At 41.7% G+C, this 16,497-nt stretch overlaps 1 protein-coding gene and 1 non-coding gene across 5 annotated transcripts in view; one reads left to right on the forward strand and one right to left on the reverse strand.

Annotated features, from left to right (window-relative positions):
- nr3c2 (nuclear receptor subfamily 3, group C, member 2) overlaps positions 1-16,497 on the reverse strand; it is a 348,506-nt gene that overhangs the window by 224,720 nt on the left and 107,289 nt on the right. The gene's annotated exons all lie outside the window — the stretch shown is intronic.
- On the forward strand, positions 3,047-3,236 carry LOC144501663 (U2 spliceosomal RNA). The gene has a single exon (XR_013499171.1). It is a non-coding gene; the product is annotated as a U2 spliceosomal RNA (small nuclear RNA).

Genomic DNA, 16,497 nt, shown 5'->3' on the forward strand with positions numbered 1-16,497 from the left:
AACACCTCCTCATCTCTGCTGATTAAGACTTTGGTTTGAATCCACATGGGTCAGTTCTTGTTCTCCTACAATATCTTGAAAAAACAGGTGTCTTTGATGTGTGAGTGCTGACACCTTATCCAATGTACAACTGAGAGTAACTTTATCAGCATCCAAGAGTCAACTGAGAATAACCTTAGCTGCATCCAATTGTCAATTGAGAGTAACCTTATCCTCATTCAATGTCCAAATGTAAACCTCCAACAGAATAAAAGATTTTTCCAAACATAATTTGGCTCCTAATAACCACAATTCAATGCAGAATTAGACAGATTTTTATTAGACAAAGGAGTCAAGGGCCATGTGGGACAGGCAGGAAAGTGAATCTGAGACCAGAAACAGATCAGCCATGGTCATATTGAATGGTGCAGTAGGCTCAGCTCCTATGTTCCTATCTTTCTTCATTGAATGGTAGACCTCCTCCTCCCTTGTTAGATAAACATCTCCCAGAATTGGATGTGTGCGCGCCATCAATAATCCTTTTTACAGCATCAACTTGCATCTTTCAAGAAGTCCCATGTTTGCTTAAAAGATTGCCATTGCACTATCAAGTGTATGTAGTAGATGTCACATTGCAAGCCTGACTTTTTTTGCACAGCCTGAATTCTCCTCCTGTTGGGGGTTTGTGGCGGGGTAGTCCTAAAAACCATTGTGATTCTACCACTACCCCACAGAAACGTAGTCACTAGTCATAAAGGACAGTTTAGAGGTTAGAAAACTGCCCTGTATTGACAGCATTTTAAGAAAAAAACAAGATGAAGTCTTGCTCATCCTTTATCGTTGCAAACTAGAAAGAGAGGTTATTAAAAGCCAAGTTATGTTCACCATATGTCATTTCAACATCTAACACAACACTCATAGACTCATCTGTAACTACTTCAAGAGTAAATGTCACTGTTTCCACACTAAACAAGTTATTCTACATTTTTTAATCTCTGAACATGCACTGGAGGAAGAAACCAGCCACTGCAATAACAACCCAGGTATTTGCAGATCAGCAGCTGATGTCGCATTCTTAACAAATCCTCCTGGCATCTTGCCTGCACAGTTGTAAGGCATTAAGCAGCTAAAAGTCATGTCACCAGGTAGCCACTGAGCACCTGAAATTGGAAGGGAGGAGCGTGTCGTTCCTTCAAGGGAGAAGAAACTACCCTCAGCTGAAGGGGCAATGGATCCAGATATTAGGCCCTGTCAGCAAAATAACAATTATTCATGAGTATCTATCACCTGCACGAGTAGTGAATACGGTTTCCATATACAATTGAAATAGAAAGAAATGAGAAAGACTTCAATTTATATAAAGTGCCTTTCACAATACAGTAGCAATCCCCCCCAGGATGCTACAAAGTGATTTGTAGCCAGTGTAGCACTTCTTGAACTGTAGTCACTGTTGGAATGTGGAATATGATGGATAAGTGGGAGGAGTTGCAACTGTATCTGTAACACATTGCAGCAGGTTTCTCATGGCTTGCAGAACCACCCTGGAGATGGTGACAGTTCAGGAAATGAATGATGTATTAAGCTGCCAGGAAGAGCTTCTAAAAACAATAGTGACCTCCAGTGTTGCAGTAACTTAAACTTCAGTAGATGCTTTGAGCAGTATATATTAACAGGACCCGCAAGATCTCACTGGGACTAATGCCTGTGAATACACACCCACCACTAACACCTCCAAACTTGTAATCAGCACAAGTTGGCTGGAGGGACTTAGAACATAGAACATAGAACATTACAGCGCAGAACAGGCCCTTCGGCCCACGATGTTGCACCGACCAGTTAAAAAAAAAAACTGTGACCCTCCAACCTAAACCAATTTCTTTTCGTCCATGAACCTATCTACGGATCTCTTAAACGCCCCCAAACTAGGCGCATTTACTACTGATGCTGGCAGGGCATTCCAATCCCTCACCACCCTCTGGGTAAAGAACCTACCCCTGACATCGGTTCTATAACTACCCCCCCTCAATTTAAAGCCATGCCCCCTCGTGCTGGATTTCTCCATCAGAGGAAAAAGGCTATCACTATCCACCCTATCTAAACCTCTAATCATCTTATATGTTTCAATAAGATCCCCTCTTAGCCGCCGCCTTTCCAGCGAAAACAATCCCAAATCCCTCAGCCTCTCCTCATAGGATCTCCCCTCCATACCAGGCAACATCCTGGTAAACCTCCTCTGCACCCTCTCCAAAGCCTCCACATCCTTCCTGTAATGTGGGGACCAGAACTGCACACAGTACTCCAAGTGCGGCCGCACCAGAGTTGTGTACAGTTGCAACATAACGCTACGACTCCTAAATTCAATCCCCCTACCAATAAACGCCAAGACACCATATGCCTTCTTAACAACCTTATCTACTTGATTCCCAACTTTCAGGGATCTATGCACACATACACCTAGATCCCTCTGCTCCTCCACACTATTCAAAGTCCTCCCGTTAGCCCTATACTCAACACATCTGTTATTCCTACCAAAGTGAATTACCTCACACTTCTCCGCATTAAACTCCATCCGCCACCTCTCGGCCCAACTTTGCAACCTGTCTAAGTCTTCCTGCAGACTACGACACCCTTCCTCACTGTCTACCACACCACCGACTTTGGTGTCATCAGCAAATTTGCTAATCCACCCAACTATACCCTCATCCAGATCATTAATAAATATTACAAACAGCAGTGGCCCCAAAACAGATCCCTGAGGTACACCACTTGTAACCGCACTCCATGATGAATATTTACTATCAACCACCACCCTCTGTTTCCTATCCGCTAGCCAATTCCTGATCCAATTGGCACAAATGTCATTGCTTCTCCAGTGAATGTCAGTGAAGCAGCCTCTTAAGGCCCCTCCAGTACCATCAATTGCCATTTTTGATATGGGACCATTCTATTCTAATCTAGTCTACATTGTCATCTTTCTCTACTTTTGTAGCATCAAAGTAACAAAATTCCTGGTGAGATGCTTGGAGTGGAAAGCATAAATTTGATCAGAGTTGAGTAACAGTAGCAGCAAACTTCTCGGCCTTTTGGCTAAGATCAAGTGTAGTCTTGACATGCTGCACTTGGTTGAAGTCATAAGGTTACATTGTGGCTTCATTTGAAGCAATTTTTTGAAGCGGCATCTCGGCCTTTTGGCTAAGATGCAAATGAGATCAAGCCTTGGAGGAAGTACAATGCCTACTCCCATCAGCTTGGATCATGTAGATCAAGCCCAAGACAGGAAGTGAGAGCCCTGTCCTGTCAGCTTGGATCGGGAATGTCTCACTTGCTGAGACTCTGAATTGGACTTTGATTGGATTGAATTGGATATATAAACAAAAGAAGAACAATAGCAGCAAAAGCAACGTCCAATGTATACAGGAAACAGCAATTTTCTTCTGCAGCATACAGAATCATCCGTTCAATGTGATACTTGCCACATGGACATCTGACAGCTGTTCTTTTAAAAAACTTGCTCCATTCTTAAAGTTACGAAGCCAATGCTCATAATGGACCAGGTGGACCCGAAACCATCTCCTAGCTTGCCCCAAAAACCAAATTCCAATTGAATCCAATTCATGGTCCCCACAAGGGAGACAAACAAGATTCAAGCTGACGAGATAAAACATTGCACCCTATGCCTTGATGCAATGCTTCATCTTAGCCAAAATGCCGAGAAGCAATTGCTGATAAAGCAGTGGGAATTAGTTAAGGCTAATTTGGGCCAGAAGTGAAGAAGATTATTCATCCATTACCTAGCCCACACCATTTTCTGATCCCATTTGTAACAGATTTTAAAGGCAACTGGCAAACCTTTTGGGAGGAGAACTAAGGGGGCTCTTTTCAGGCTGGACTATTGGTAGTAATCTTTGGGAATGTATTTTTCCTTTCTTCGCATCTTCAAAACAAAAGAAATAAAAAAGAGAAAGACATATTCATATCACACTTTTCTTGATCACTGGACATCACAAAGTGTTTTATAGTCAATGCAGTACTTTTGACGTGAAGTCACTGTTATCATGTAGGAAAACAGCCACTGCCAATTGGCGCCCACACCAAACTCCGACAAGCAGCAAGGTGATAATGACCAGATAATCTGTTTTTTGTATTATTAATTGAGTGATAAATATTGGCCAAGACACTAACAGTAATTCAGAGATGAATCTAAGCTAGAAAGTCTCAAAAACAGCAATGAGATGCATGACAATATAAATTGCTTTTGGGTACTGTTGGTTCAGGTTGGAATTTGCTAGAAAACCAGGAAAAGTTCCTGCTCTCCTTTGAATTGAACCGTGGAATCTTTAACAAGCAGTTGAGCCAGCAGATGGAGCCGCAATTTAACAAGCTCTCAAGGATGGCGCTATCAATATTGCAGCACTGTCTCAGTTCTGCACAGCAGTGTCAGTTCAGATTGTACATTCAAATGCTCGAGTCTGGCTTCAACTCACAATTTTTTTACTTTTCCAGGAGAGTTGTATTAATTGAACCAAATTGAGAGGAAATGGGTAAGATTGCCTCAGTCATCGTTTCTATTGCAGTTGCCCCCCCCCCCCCCCCCCAACCCCAAGTAAGATGAGTTCTGAGTTTGGCTGAATAAACTATGGAATGTTACCTAATATTAGTGTTTTATTGAAATTAAGGAACCATTCCTGAGTATATTTCTTGAACTTGGCTGATTGGCTTTGATCCTGCAGGGAGCCACCCATTTGTAACCTTCCTGTAAGTGCAGTGGCATGGGGGAATGAACTTGCGTCCATCCAGCCCATGGCTCTGCACATTTCTACTCTTAATTCAGTGCAACTGAACAGAAAGGCAAAAATAAAAAATCTCTTAACGAGTTGAAGATGCCTTTAAGTTAAATTGGATGAATGGAGAACTTTATTCTGAAATCGCTATCCTTATTTTGACCTAAGGCTCAATGTATTAAAATAAACTGTACATTGCAATGCAAGTAAAGTTAGGTTAAAAACATAATTAATGTTAAAGCCACTATGATCAGTCCAATAACATTAAAAAATCTAATCACTTGTGTTTTGAATGAATGGGATAATGTTTTAGATGTCCATGCATGCCATTTACACGGTCCTCTGATTATTTGCTGATTTTCAAGACCTGATAAATCATCGCCACAAAATCTCATGATGCTCAGCAGAGATATTATCAGCCAATTTTGTGGGGCAGTTTTATGAACTGATTCTCAAAGTTGTAGAGAAAGTAAGATGAGTTCTGAGTTTGGCTGAATAAATTATGGAATATTACCTAATATTAGTGTTTTATTGAAATGAAGGAAGTGTTCCTGAGTATATTTCTTGAACTTGGCTGACTGGCCTTGCCACTGTAAAGGTGTAACTTCATGTTACTTAACTTTTGACAGCACAACAGCTTTTGTCTTTGAACTCAGACTTGGGATCCCATTGACTCTGTTGGGATTTGGAGAATGCTTCTTCAAATCCCTACTGTCGAGGATTGTCAGTGTTCCCTTAACTTAGGTCAGATAGACCAGAAACTAAGAGGGGTGGCAGTTAAATGGAGCAGCGATTCACCCTATTCCTTTTCAATGCTCTCATCATAGAAAAGGAAACAACTTATTTACTGCCTGTGACAACATGCAAAACATTTTCAATGCTAGATTTGCTGGATGGTGTCATATTGCTTTAGCCCTCCGAAATCCTGCCCTAAGAGTTTTTCAAGCATAATAGTCAAGTGGATTATGATTTTGGGTGGTATCTCATGTCCCTTGTTGCCATGGATAATGAGCTGTCTTAGAATTGCAAGAACAGTAGCTGAGAAATGCTGCAAGGAAACATGTGTCTACCAGAGAGTCATAGTTAGAATCATTGAAATCTTAGCACTTGGCAATTTGTTTAATGCTTAACTGCTGTTATCCAGAATGCTGCCCACCTTTCTGAATTCCCACACACAGCCCCCAATCTAGGATGTAACATTGGCATAAATGACCATATGGATTTGCAGAGCCTACTGGCTTAAGTTAAATAAGGTGTAATTCTGCAGTAAATGGTAGAATTTCTGTGGCAGGAGCTTGTGCCGTCATTTTCCTGTTGTTTGCAAAAATGCAGCACCTTGAAGTTGGCACAGTTCTGCCAGCAGCCAACTGTATCAAAGTCAATATATATTTGATCAGCTGTAAATCTGGCACACTTGACTTGTGCCCCAAATTCCAGCCTCCAGCTTCACAAAAACTACAGGTTTGAATCAAAACAAATCTCATTCAGTTGATATTATCATATTGAGCTTCACTTGGAAGTTTGTGATATCACTGTAAGCCCTTTAATATGTTAATACACAGATGTGTAGGTTAGGTGGATTAGCTATGTGTGGGATTACAGAGAAAAAAGGCAGAGGGCCTGGGTGGGATGCTCTTTTGGAGAGTCGGTGCAGACTCGATGGGCTGGATGGCCTTTCTGCACTGTAGGAATTCTATGGTGCTATGCTGATTATCTTTTCATTTATTTTGAAATCTTACTACATGTGAGTCAGAAGAACTTCACCAGAAATGAGAATCCGATGGGAAAATGACAATTCTCAGGTAATAACTAGTGATATTTCAAATACTTAGTGATACCTTCCATTTACTGTAGTCAGGCCAGGAGTGCAATCTGTTGTAGTTGACTGAGCATTATTTCATACTTCATGATGAATCATACCAAATTTGTTGTAAGGATAAAACCATGATCAACCCCTGATGGCTAGTAGATGCCTCCTTTCTCTATTCAGATGTAAAGTCACAGAATAGTGCAAACCCCAGTTTCTCTTCATTTCAATTCTGTAGGTGTAAATCAGCCCTTTTGAACATGACAAAGTAAATAGAGCAGAACACACAGAATTGCAAAGAGCACTCATTGGCTGGGTGAATATCCTTTTTGTGAATAGCCACAAAACTTGGAAGTTTTCACCTGGGTTAACTTTGCTGTGAATTTGTTCTTTCTATTTAACTGCACATGATTTCGACTCCAGGGACAGGAAGGCACCTGGTTCACCAGAGATATAGGCGCACCATAAAAAGTTGCAGCGGTACTCCTTGGTATTGCTGATCTCTCTCTGGATCTCTGTCTGTCTCTCTCTCTCCCTAATGCTTATATTACCCTTCAAATCCTGGAAAGTCCACAACAAAGTGTCAAAGGTCAGTATTATTGTGGGAAAGATGGCCCCAGGCTCTCTAGCAAATACATTTTACACCAACAAATCTCACTTCCCTATTCAGGCAAATTCCACAACTGCCACTAAATTAATGGTACTTCAATTCATTCCCCCTATAATCCAACAGATGGAATATTGTTTATAGCTACAGCTGAAATTGTGACAAGTTCCACTGTACTCCTATTATATCTACTTCCTTTCATAATGTGAGGTCATTGGGTTTCAGTTTTCACAGAAAAACAACCCGAACTGCAGAATTTGATCCAAATGCACTAATAATAGTCCTGAATTCCAATAAAATAAAGTGGAATGTAAGTTATTCAATTGCCTTGAAAATAGGACTTTTTCAAGGTCATTTCTCAGTAACACTTTTTTTAGTTATCAGCTTTCTCGAGGCTGTTAGGCTTTTTGAAACATTTTGTCAGCTTTTGCAAGTTATCTATTATTATTTGGTATGTGTATGTATGTATAATATACACTACAACCTGGAAAAGAGGTGGTTTCAGTAGAAAGTGGTTTAATTGTCAGGCCCAAATATATTAGTAAACTATGGCCAGGATTCTCAATATGGCAGGGGCTGAAGAGTCGGTGAGGAACACACCCTGCCAAATCCAGTAGGCCCGATGCCACTTCACGCTCTAATGAGCGTTGATTGGCAGAAGATGGGACTTCTGCCTTTCGCTGGAAGGAAGTCCCAACCTAGAGAGTTGTCAGTCAATCAGATTGGCCAGCCATTCCAGGAACAGTGCTGCAGTAGCCAGTAGAGGCACTGCAGCTAGCTGCCTGGAAATAAGTGCTGGGAACCAGGTGAAAGGTAAGTGGCAGGGGTTGGTAGAGAGGTAGGAGAGCCTGGGGGCTCTCGAGGGGTGAAATCGTGGTGGTCTGGAGGTCATGCATTCACTGTTTTTGACGTAAAGGAATGTAACAAACAAAATACCAGACAGTCTTTGATTTAAAAAAAATCATGGTGACTTTGTAATGTTTGGACCTGGAGTTATCCATTCACTCCCCTAGGCCTGTTCTGCCATTCAATTAGATCATAGCTGATTTGCACCTCAATTCCACTTTTGATATCCTTCTCTAATAAGATCGATCTCTGTATAAAGATTCCAGCATTCATTGTCTTTTGGAAGAGTCCCAAATTTCTAATATTACAGCATACGGTAATTTCATTAACAATAATGCACATTACAAAAGTAAAATACTGCAGGTGCTGGAATTCTGAGATTAATTGCAGGTCAGGCATCATCTGTGGAGAAAGAAACAGAGTTAATGTTAATGTCATCAGAACTGGAAGAAGCAAGTGAAAGGGAGAGGATGGGAAGAAGAACAAAGCGAAAACCTGTGATATGGTGGAGGGCAGGTGGATTTAAATGACAAAAAGCTTCATGTTACAAGGAGTGGTATTAGACAAGAAGCAAAAGTTGTGTCTAGAGGTGTGAATGAAAGGATTGTTGCTGTCTGAATGCAAGGCAAAGGAAAACAAGAGTAAAAATAAACCAGCAGAGTCCTACAGAAAAGCTCAGGAGACAGTGGGAGCAGGTAGCCATGATGATCAATACCAGGAATGTAACCCTGAGAACTCAAATACAATACCACAAGAACCTCACACCAGTGGTCAAGGTCGGTAAATGCATATTGAAATGCCCACACACTGCTCAATGCAACATTCTCCCTTCCTTCAGTGACCAATCTCTAAAAATCATGACTCAACATTCATACGCCACAGCTGACCCTCATGTCAACATACCCTCTAATTTTATTTTGTGATGGACGGATAATTTGTTAAGTGGGTGGGCTCTTTAAGTTCTTTTGTGTGGCCAGGAATGTAAAGTACCTTAAAGGGGCTGTGCAGCTGTGTGGGAACTTCTGGGTTGTGATGCGGCTGCACAGCTTAGAGAGAACATTGCCTCAAATACTTTGCACAGCTGCAAACCTCACATTCGCACTGTATGGTTTAGCACACGGTGCCAGCTATTCAACTATGAGAGCCACATTACCCAAGCACATTGCATCACACTCACTGACACATTTGCCCCTCTTGCAAGACCACATGTATATAACTGGAGTATGGGGGAGGATGCTGCATAGACACTTCCATGTCCTTATAACCATGGAAGAGATGGTGCTCTTCATCATTGGAATGACAATCACAAAGGCCGTGGACAATGGTAGTGTTAAAATTGCTGATGATGACGGCACGCTCATAATTTATTCTGCTTCTCACATCCATCTTACCTCATATTCCACAATCTCTTTTGATGTTCAAACTGCTGATGGTAAAACCATGCAATCCTCACATTCCTCCCCTTCCCTCCCCATGACTTCCCTTGTACTTTCACCTTTCAGATACCCAAGAATTGTCATCTGACCAGGTAGCGATGGAAGAGAAAGAGTTGGTAGAATAGGAAGACAATGATAAGAAAGAGACAACCTCACACAGCCAGGAGCTCAGATACTGATGCTGAGTATACTTTACAGAATAGCTTGATCTACTGGTGGTGACATGCCGGGTACAAGTGGCCTGCAACCAGGACAGCAGACCATTACAAATTGTGGCAGGTGTTCTGGCAATTACTACAGGCCCTTCCAGAGCGAGGCAGGTAGCAGAAGCATTATTCAAGCATCTACTTCTGTGCTTCCCAAATTGCTTTCCCAATGTGATGCATTTTTATGCCTAAGACTTCATGTGAACCCAGATTGAAAGTTTGGGGGCATATGAGAGTTGTTGGATAGGGATGTTGAGGGGAGGCTTTGGGATTGGTTAGCTCAGCTGGATGATTGGCTGGTTTGTGAAGCAGAGTGAGGCCAACAGCACAGGTTCAATTCCCATACCAGCTGAGGTTTTCATGAAGGCCTTCTCAACCTTCCCCTCATGAGGTGTGGTGATCCTCAGGTTAAATCACCACCAGTCAACTCTCTTTCTCTCAAAGAGGAGAGCAGCTTATGGACCTCAGGGGAGAGCAGCCTATGGTTCTTTAGGACTATGCCAATTTTTTGAGGGGAGGCTTTAGTTGTTGACTGGGTGGAGGGTTGGAGTGGCCTTAGTTCATAACTGGGGGAACCAGAGTTGAGTGTTGGGTGAATTTGATGAAAAGGTAGGTTTTCTCTGAATAGAAAACAAAGACCTACCTATTCACAGGCTTTATTTGCAGCAGCAATCAGGCCTTAGAGAGTAGTCTATTAGGTCACGCCTACCAACAAAACAAGCAAGCATTTAAAGGGGCCTCACAGCTGTTAGAAATCAGTCTGAAGCTCCACACTGGCTATGCTGCCTTGAAGCTCGCAACCCCAAAATCTCAACTCAAAACCCCACTGGATCTATTCTGGTTTATTCAATCGCATTTTATGTGGAAGCATGGCTTTCATTATATGCAAGGCACCCACATTTGCATGAGTTGCACACCAGAATCATGAAGCACATGGTGAGTGCTTAGTTCTTGTCACCCAATGACACCCTCAAGTTTCTTGAGCAGTCGATACTACTGATTGCTACTATGAAGGCAGGATGACATCTTCAAGGATGCCCAGCACTGACTTGCATGATCCACTGAGTATGGTCACACACCAGTTGACCACTGAGGGAATAACAGCCCTTCAAGTTGCAGTACATCTCTGAATTTGCATATGATGCCCTCAAAGAGATGTGTGCAGTCAGTGACATCTGGCACTATGAGGAAGTTTGCAATCCCTACACACCTCAGTGTCTGCTGTTCTGTAGCAAAAGAATATTCAATGTTGTCAGCTTTCTTTGCATTAAAAAAACCTCAATAATCTCTCATGTAACAGTGGATGGCAAACTGGAAGATGTTACAAATAACACCTGCTCTGGCCTGGAAGCTGCCTAATGCATAAAATTAATCAATGACCACCTTCACAGCACTGGTGATGCCATTCTTGGGCAAGAATGGCATCACCAGTGCTGTGAAGGTGATCATTTCACCAGTACTCACTAAAATCTGCCACCTGTTGCAGCTGGCAGATTTTAGTGAGTACTGGTGAAACAGAGGCATCTAATACACTGTTATTGTATTATTATTACTATACACTATGACATTACAATAAGAGAATTGCTCCCTGAAAACTCCAAGTGCTCTTCTCCCCATTCCCCACCTCTTTGAGCAGTTTGTCTGTCATTTGTTTATTCTCCCTTTCATGGTGCAGGCCAAGAGTGATACAAACTGCTGCATCCAGGTTTATTACTGCAAACCACTACCTGTAGACTTCAACTTCAAATAGCAGCATAAGCCTCCAATCATTTACACTAACTCAACAACAAGCAGTAGAAATCAATCAGAAACTAAACTGAAAGTAGTTGATGAATCCTTTACTACATGCTGAAAGTTAAGAGAAATTGTCATTAGCTTTCCTGTGTACAAAAAAAAATTGCTTTTGCTTCGCTATTAAATTTCATTGCATCTGTTACTGCAGTTTCTGAGACTTTGACTGTGTGTATTACAATCTTCATTAATATCTGAAGGTTATTCAAGGTCTGATTTACATTCTCTTTAATTCCTCTCAACTTCAGTCAAAGGGTTATTGACTCAAGGACATGTAACTGGGTGATGTGCGACCTCCGAATGTAGGATTGAAATCAACCAGAATTATCACCTTCTCCTTGATCGACTTTTTACAACTATTTCTTTTCCCGGATATTACAAGGGTTCAGGTGAAACTCCTCAGTAAATGTTTTCTCACAACAAGAGAATTGGAGTAGAGGGGCTTCATAACTCTTTAATAAAGAAATTAGATAATTATTGTTGTAAGCAGACATAAATTTATTATGATAAGAACGCAGGTAATTATGGTAGTTATACATAAGATATAAACCATAAGCTAGATAAATCCAAAAAAGAAAAAATAGCTCATTCTTATTTCTATTAATTACTTATTACTGATATAGCAAAATAATAAAATAATATGACCTTAAGTATGTGAGATTCACTAGGTTCAAAACAGATTTGAAGTCAATCTACAACAATCTAACAAATCTGAAAATTTAATTTTGGGGATGTATAATTAACTTTTTTATGCTATTCCTTTCTCAGAGTTACAAAATCAATGGAAAGAGTCGACAGAACAACCCTCAAACCATCTCCTTGCTTGCTCCAAAAATCAATTCAAGTTGAATCCAATTCAGTCTCCAGTAAAGAGATATACTAGGTGCAAGCTGACAAGAACAGGCATTACACCCGATTTCACGTTTTATCCTTTGCTTGATCTTAGCCAACAGGCCAAGAAGTGATTGTGTGGAAGGTGTTCATTTGATCAAGAATAGACCATCCCTAATTAGTATCCTATATTTGGTGAATAAACCACCTATTAAACATTTCTAGGAAATGTTATTTGGAATTCATTCCTGAAAACTGGACTTTAAGCAACTGTCATGCTGGTCAATGAGCTCAGTTGGCTGGACAACTGGTTAGTGATGCAGAGCAATGCCAACAGCGCAGATTCAATTCCCATACTGGCTGAGGTTACTCATGAAGACGCGCATTCTCAACCTTGCCCTCGCCTGAGATGTGCTGACCCTTAGGTTAAAATCACCACCAGTCAGCTCTCCCCCTCAAAGTGGAGAGCAGCTTATGGTCATCTGGCAACTTTAACTTTCCCTTTAGTCAAGGGATTGTGTCCAGCGAAATAATGAGACTTGAGGTCTAACATTATTTTTTCTCATTGTGGTTTTAACTGTTACGGGTAACATTGTATGTGCTAATGCAATGGAAAAAAATATAGAATACCATTGTTTAGGTGTGTGTATTTCTTTATCAGTGAATTCACATTGTTGTGAAGGGAATTAACCTTGCTGTTTATGCAAGCTAGTTTTGACTCCTGATCAAAATATGTTACAATGAGTTTACCCAAAGTAACTTTTAACCTAATATTCCTGCATTAATTCTATATAGCTAATGTTTCAAGTGTGGATGACTCTTTCGTCAGAACTCCTGACGAAGTCATCCAGACTCAAAACATTAGCTCTATTCTCTCTCCACAGATGCTGTCAGACCTGCTGAGATTTTCCAACATTTTCTGTTTTTATATAGAATTAAGATGTTCCTTATTTGGCGAGGCATGCACTATCCAGTAGAGCAGCCTGTTCCAATGTTAACATATCATGATTGTCATACAAAATTGGCTCAAGTCATTAGTCACACAAAAATGAGATTTACTGCTCAGACTTTGCACAGCTAGCCAAAAATCACTTCGTGAGATAACCAGAGCCTCAGAAGAGAAATTAGTTAGTGCCCGACAAGTGGGCCAAAATGGGTTGTGAGTCTACAACAAATACCTGATAAGCCCAAAGATCTTGTGAAATTGTTGCTTTTGCCTCATTTCCTAAAAACAAAAGTAGGAGAAGTAGACCATACAATCTCTTGAGCCTGTTCTCCCATTGAATATGATAATGGCTAATCTTCTACATCAACTCTATTTTTTCACTCCATCCCTATATCCCTTGATTTCCTTAGTACCCAAAAATCTATTTATTACAGTCTTGAATGTCCACCGCAGCACTTCGCAGCACAGGATTTCAATGATTCACAACCTTCTGAGTGAAGAGAATTTCTCCTCATCTCAGTGCCAATTTCCTTCTCTAAAGTGCACAACAAGGACCAATTTCTCTATCTAGTGATATGTATCCTCAAATGATGTTTCTGCTGTGAGCCTGGTTTCTTGCTATGGTACTTCTGTCCAGTGCTGTTAACCACCAGCCACCTCCACTCTAATAAATTCACTGGCAGGCTTGTTCAAATTCTCTTCAGAGCCAGTCTAGTCAGCAGGTGGCATACATATTTGGTAAGTATTATGGCTCCAGCTAGATATTCCCATCACATTCTTTATTCTCTCCTATTGCCTCATAAATGTAATGCCAGTGGTTGAGCTCAACAAGCTTTAAATAAGCACTTCTGGTGTTAGAAAGTACGTGTGGTATGAGATGCAAATGCGTTCAATTTTTTCCACTATCACAAGTCAAAACCAGTTGAATGGGTAGAATAGAGTAAGGAATACTGGCCCTCTGCAAAGCTCCCAAACTCCTCTTCAGTAATATCTATTTCACTCTTGTTTTGTCACTTTTGCTCAGGGATTGTGTTTGCCTTGCAGGTTCCCTGTGTAAAGGCACTTTTTAAAAAATCCATTCATGGGACCTGGGCGTCATTAGCTGGACTGCATTTATTGCCCATCCCTCGTTGCCCTTGAGAAAGTGGTGATGAACATAAGAACATAAGAACTAGGAGCAAGAGTAGGCCATCTGGCCCCTCGAGCCTGCTCCGCCATTCAATAAGATCATGGCTGATCTTTTTGTGGACTCAGCTCCACTTATCCATCCACTCACCATAACCCTTAATTCCTTTACTGTTCAAAAATGTATCTATCCTTGCCTTAAAAACATTCAATGAGGTAGCTTCAACTGCTTCACTGGGCAGGGAATTCCACAGATTTACAACCTTTTGTGTGAAGAAGTTCCTCCTCAACTCAGTCCTAAACCTGCTTCCCCTTATTTTGAGGCTATGCCCCCTAGTTCTAGTTTCACCCGCCAGTGGAAACAACTTTCCTGCTTCTAACTTATCTATTCCCTTCATAATCTTATGTTTCTATAAGATCTCCCCTCATTCTTCTGAATTCCAGTGAGTATAGCCCCAGTCTACTCAGTCTCTCCTCATAAGCCAACCCTCTCAACTCCGGAATCAACCTAGTGAATCTCCGCTGCACCCCCTCCAGTGCCAGTATATCCTTTCTCAAGTAAGGAGACCTTACTTGAACAAGAGCTGCCTTCTTGAATCGTTGCAGTCCACGTGCTGTTGTGGGTTGACCCACAATGTTGTTTGGGACGGAATTCCAGGATTTTGGCCCAGCAACTACGAAGGAATGGCGATATATTTCCAAGTGAGGATGGTGAGTGGCTTGTAGGGGAATTTGCAGGTGGTGGTGTTCTCATGTATCTGCTGCCCTTGTCCTTTTAGATGGAAGTGGTTGTGAGTTTGGAAGGTGCTGTCCAAGGATCTTTGGTGAATTGCTGCATTGCATCTTGTAGATAGCGTCCGTGGTGGAGGAAGTGGATGTTTGTGGATGTGATGCTAATCAAGCAGGCTCCTTTGTCCTGGATGGAGTCAAGCATCCAGTTGTTGGAGCTGCACCTATCCAGGCAGTATTCCATCACACTCCTGACTTGTGCCTTGTAGATGGTGGATAGGCTTTGGAGGTCAGAAGGAGAGTTACTCGTCGTAGTATTCCTAGCCTCTGATCTGCTCTTGGAGCCACTGTGTTTATGTGGTGAGTCCAGTTGAGTTTCTGGTCAATGGTAACCCCAAGGATCTTAACAGTGGGGGATTCAGTGATGGTAACACCATTGAAAGTCAAGGGGCGGTGGTTAGAGTGGCTCTTATTGGTCATTGCCTGGCACTTGTGTGCCGTGAATGTTACTTGCCACTTGTCAGCCCAAGCTGGATATTGTCCAGATCTTGTTGCATTTGAACATGAACTGCTTCAGTATCTGAGGAGTCACGAATGGTGCTGAACATTGTGCAATCATCAGCAAACATCCCCACTTCTGACCTTATGACGGAGGGAAGGTCATTGATGAAGCAGCTGAAGATTGTTGGGCCTAGGACGCTACCCTAAGGGACTCCTGCAGAGATGTCCTGGAGCTGAGATGACTGACCCTCCACAACCACAACCATCTTCCTATGTGCCAGGTATGACTCCAACCAGTGGAGAGTTTGCCCCCGATACCCATTGATTCCAGTTTTGCTAGGGCTCCTTGATGCCACACTCAGTCGAATGTGGCTTTGATGTCAAGGGCTGTCACCCTCATCTTTGGAATTCTGCTCTTTTGTCCATGTTTGAACTAAGGCTGTAATGAGGTCAGGAGCTGAGTGACCCTGGCGAAACCCAATCTGGGCATCACTGAGCAGGCTATGGCTGAACAGGTGCTGCTTGATCGCACTGTTGATGACCCCTTCCATCACTTTACTGATGATTGAGAGTAGATTGATTGGGTGGTATTTGGCCGGGTTGGATTTGTCCTCTTTTATGCATACAGGACATACCTGGGTAATTTTCCACATTGCAACTGGCAATATTAAAATAGTTGAAAAAATGATAATTGATAGCGATTTATTAAGGTTTGGAAAAAGCAACTGAAAAACTAGCTTTTGTGCTTTAGTTATAGTGCAACCCCACGTAGTCAAATTCACAATAACTGAATTTTGTATTTTCCCATCTAGCCATGATTGAGAGGCAATTGGGGAAAGTCAGGTGGTGAGCATTGAAATTGGAATTCCCTGCAAGCTGTTACATACCCCCCCCCCCTAGATTATGGTTTAT

Source organism: Mustelus asterias, chromosome 1 (assembly GCF_964213995.1).
Source record: "Mustelus asterias chromosome 1, sMusAst1.hap1.1, whole genome shotgun sequence".
Taxonomy (NCBI): Eukaryota; Metazoa; Chordata; class Chondrichthyes; order Carcharhiniformes; family Triakidae; genus Mustelus; species Mustelus asterias.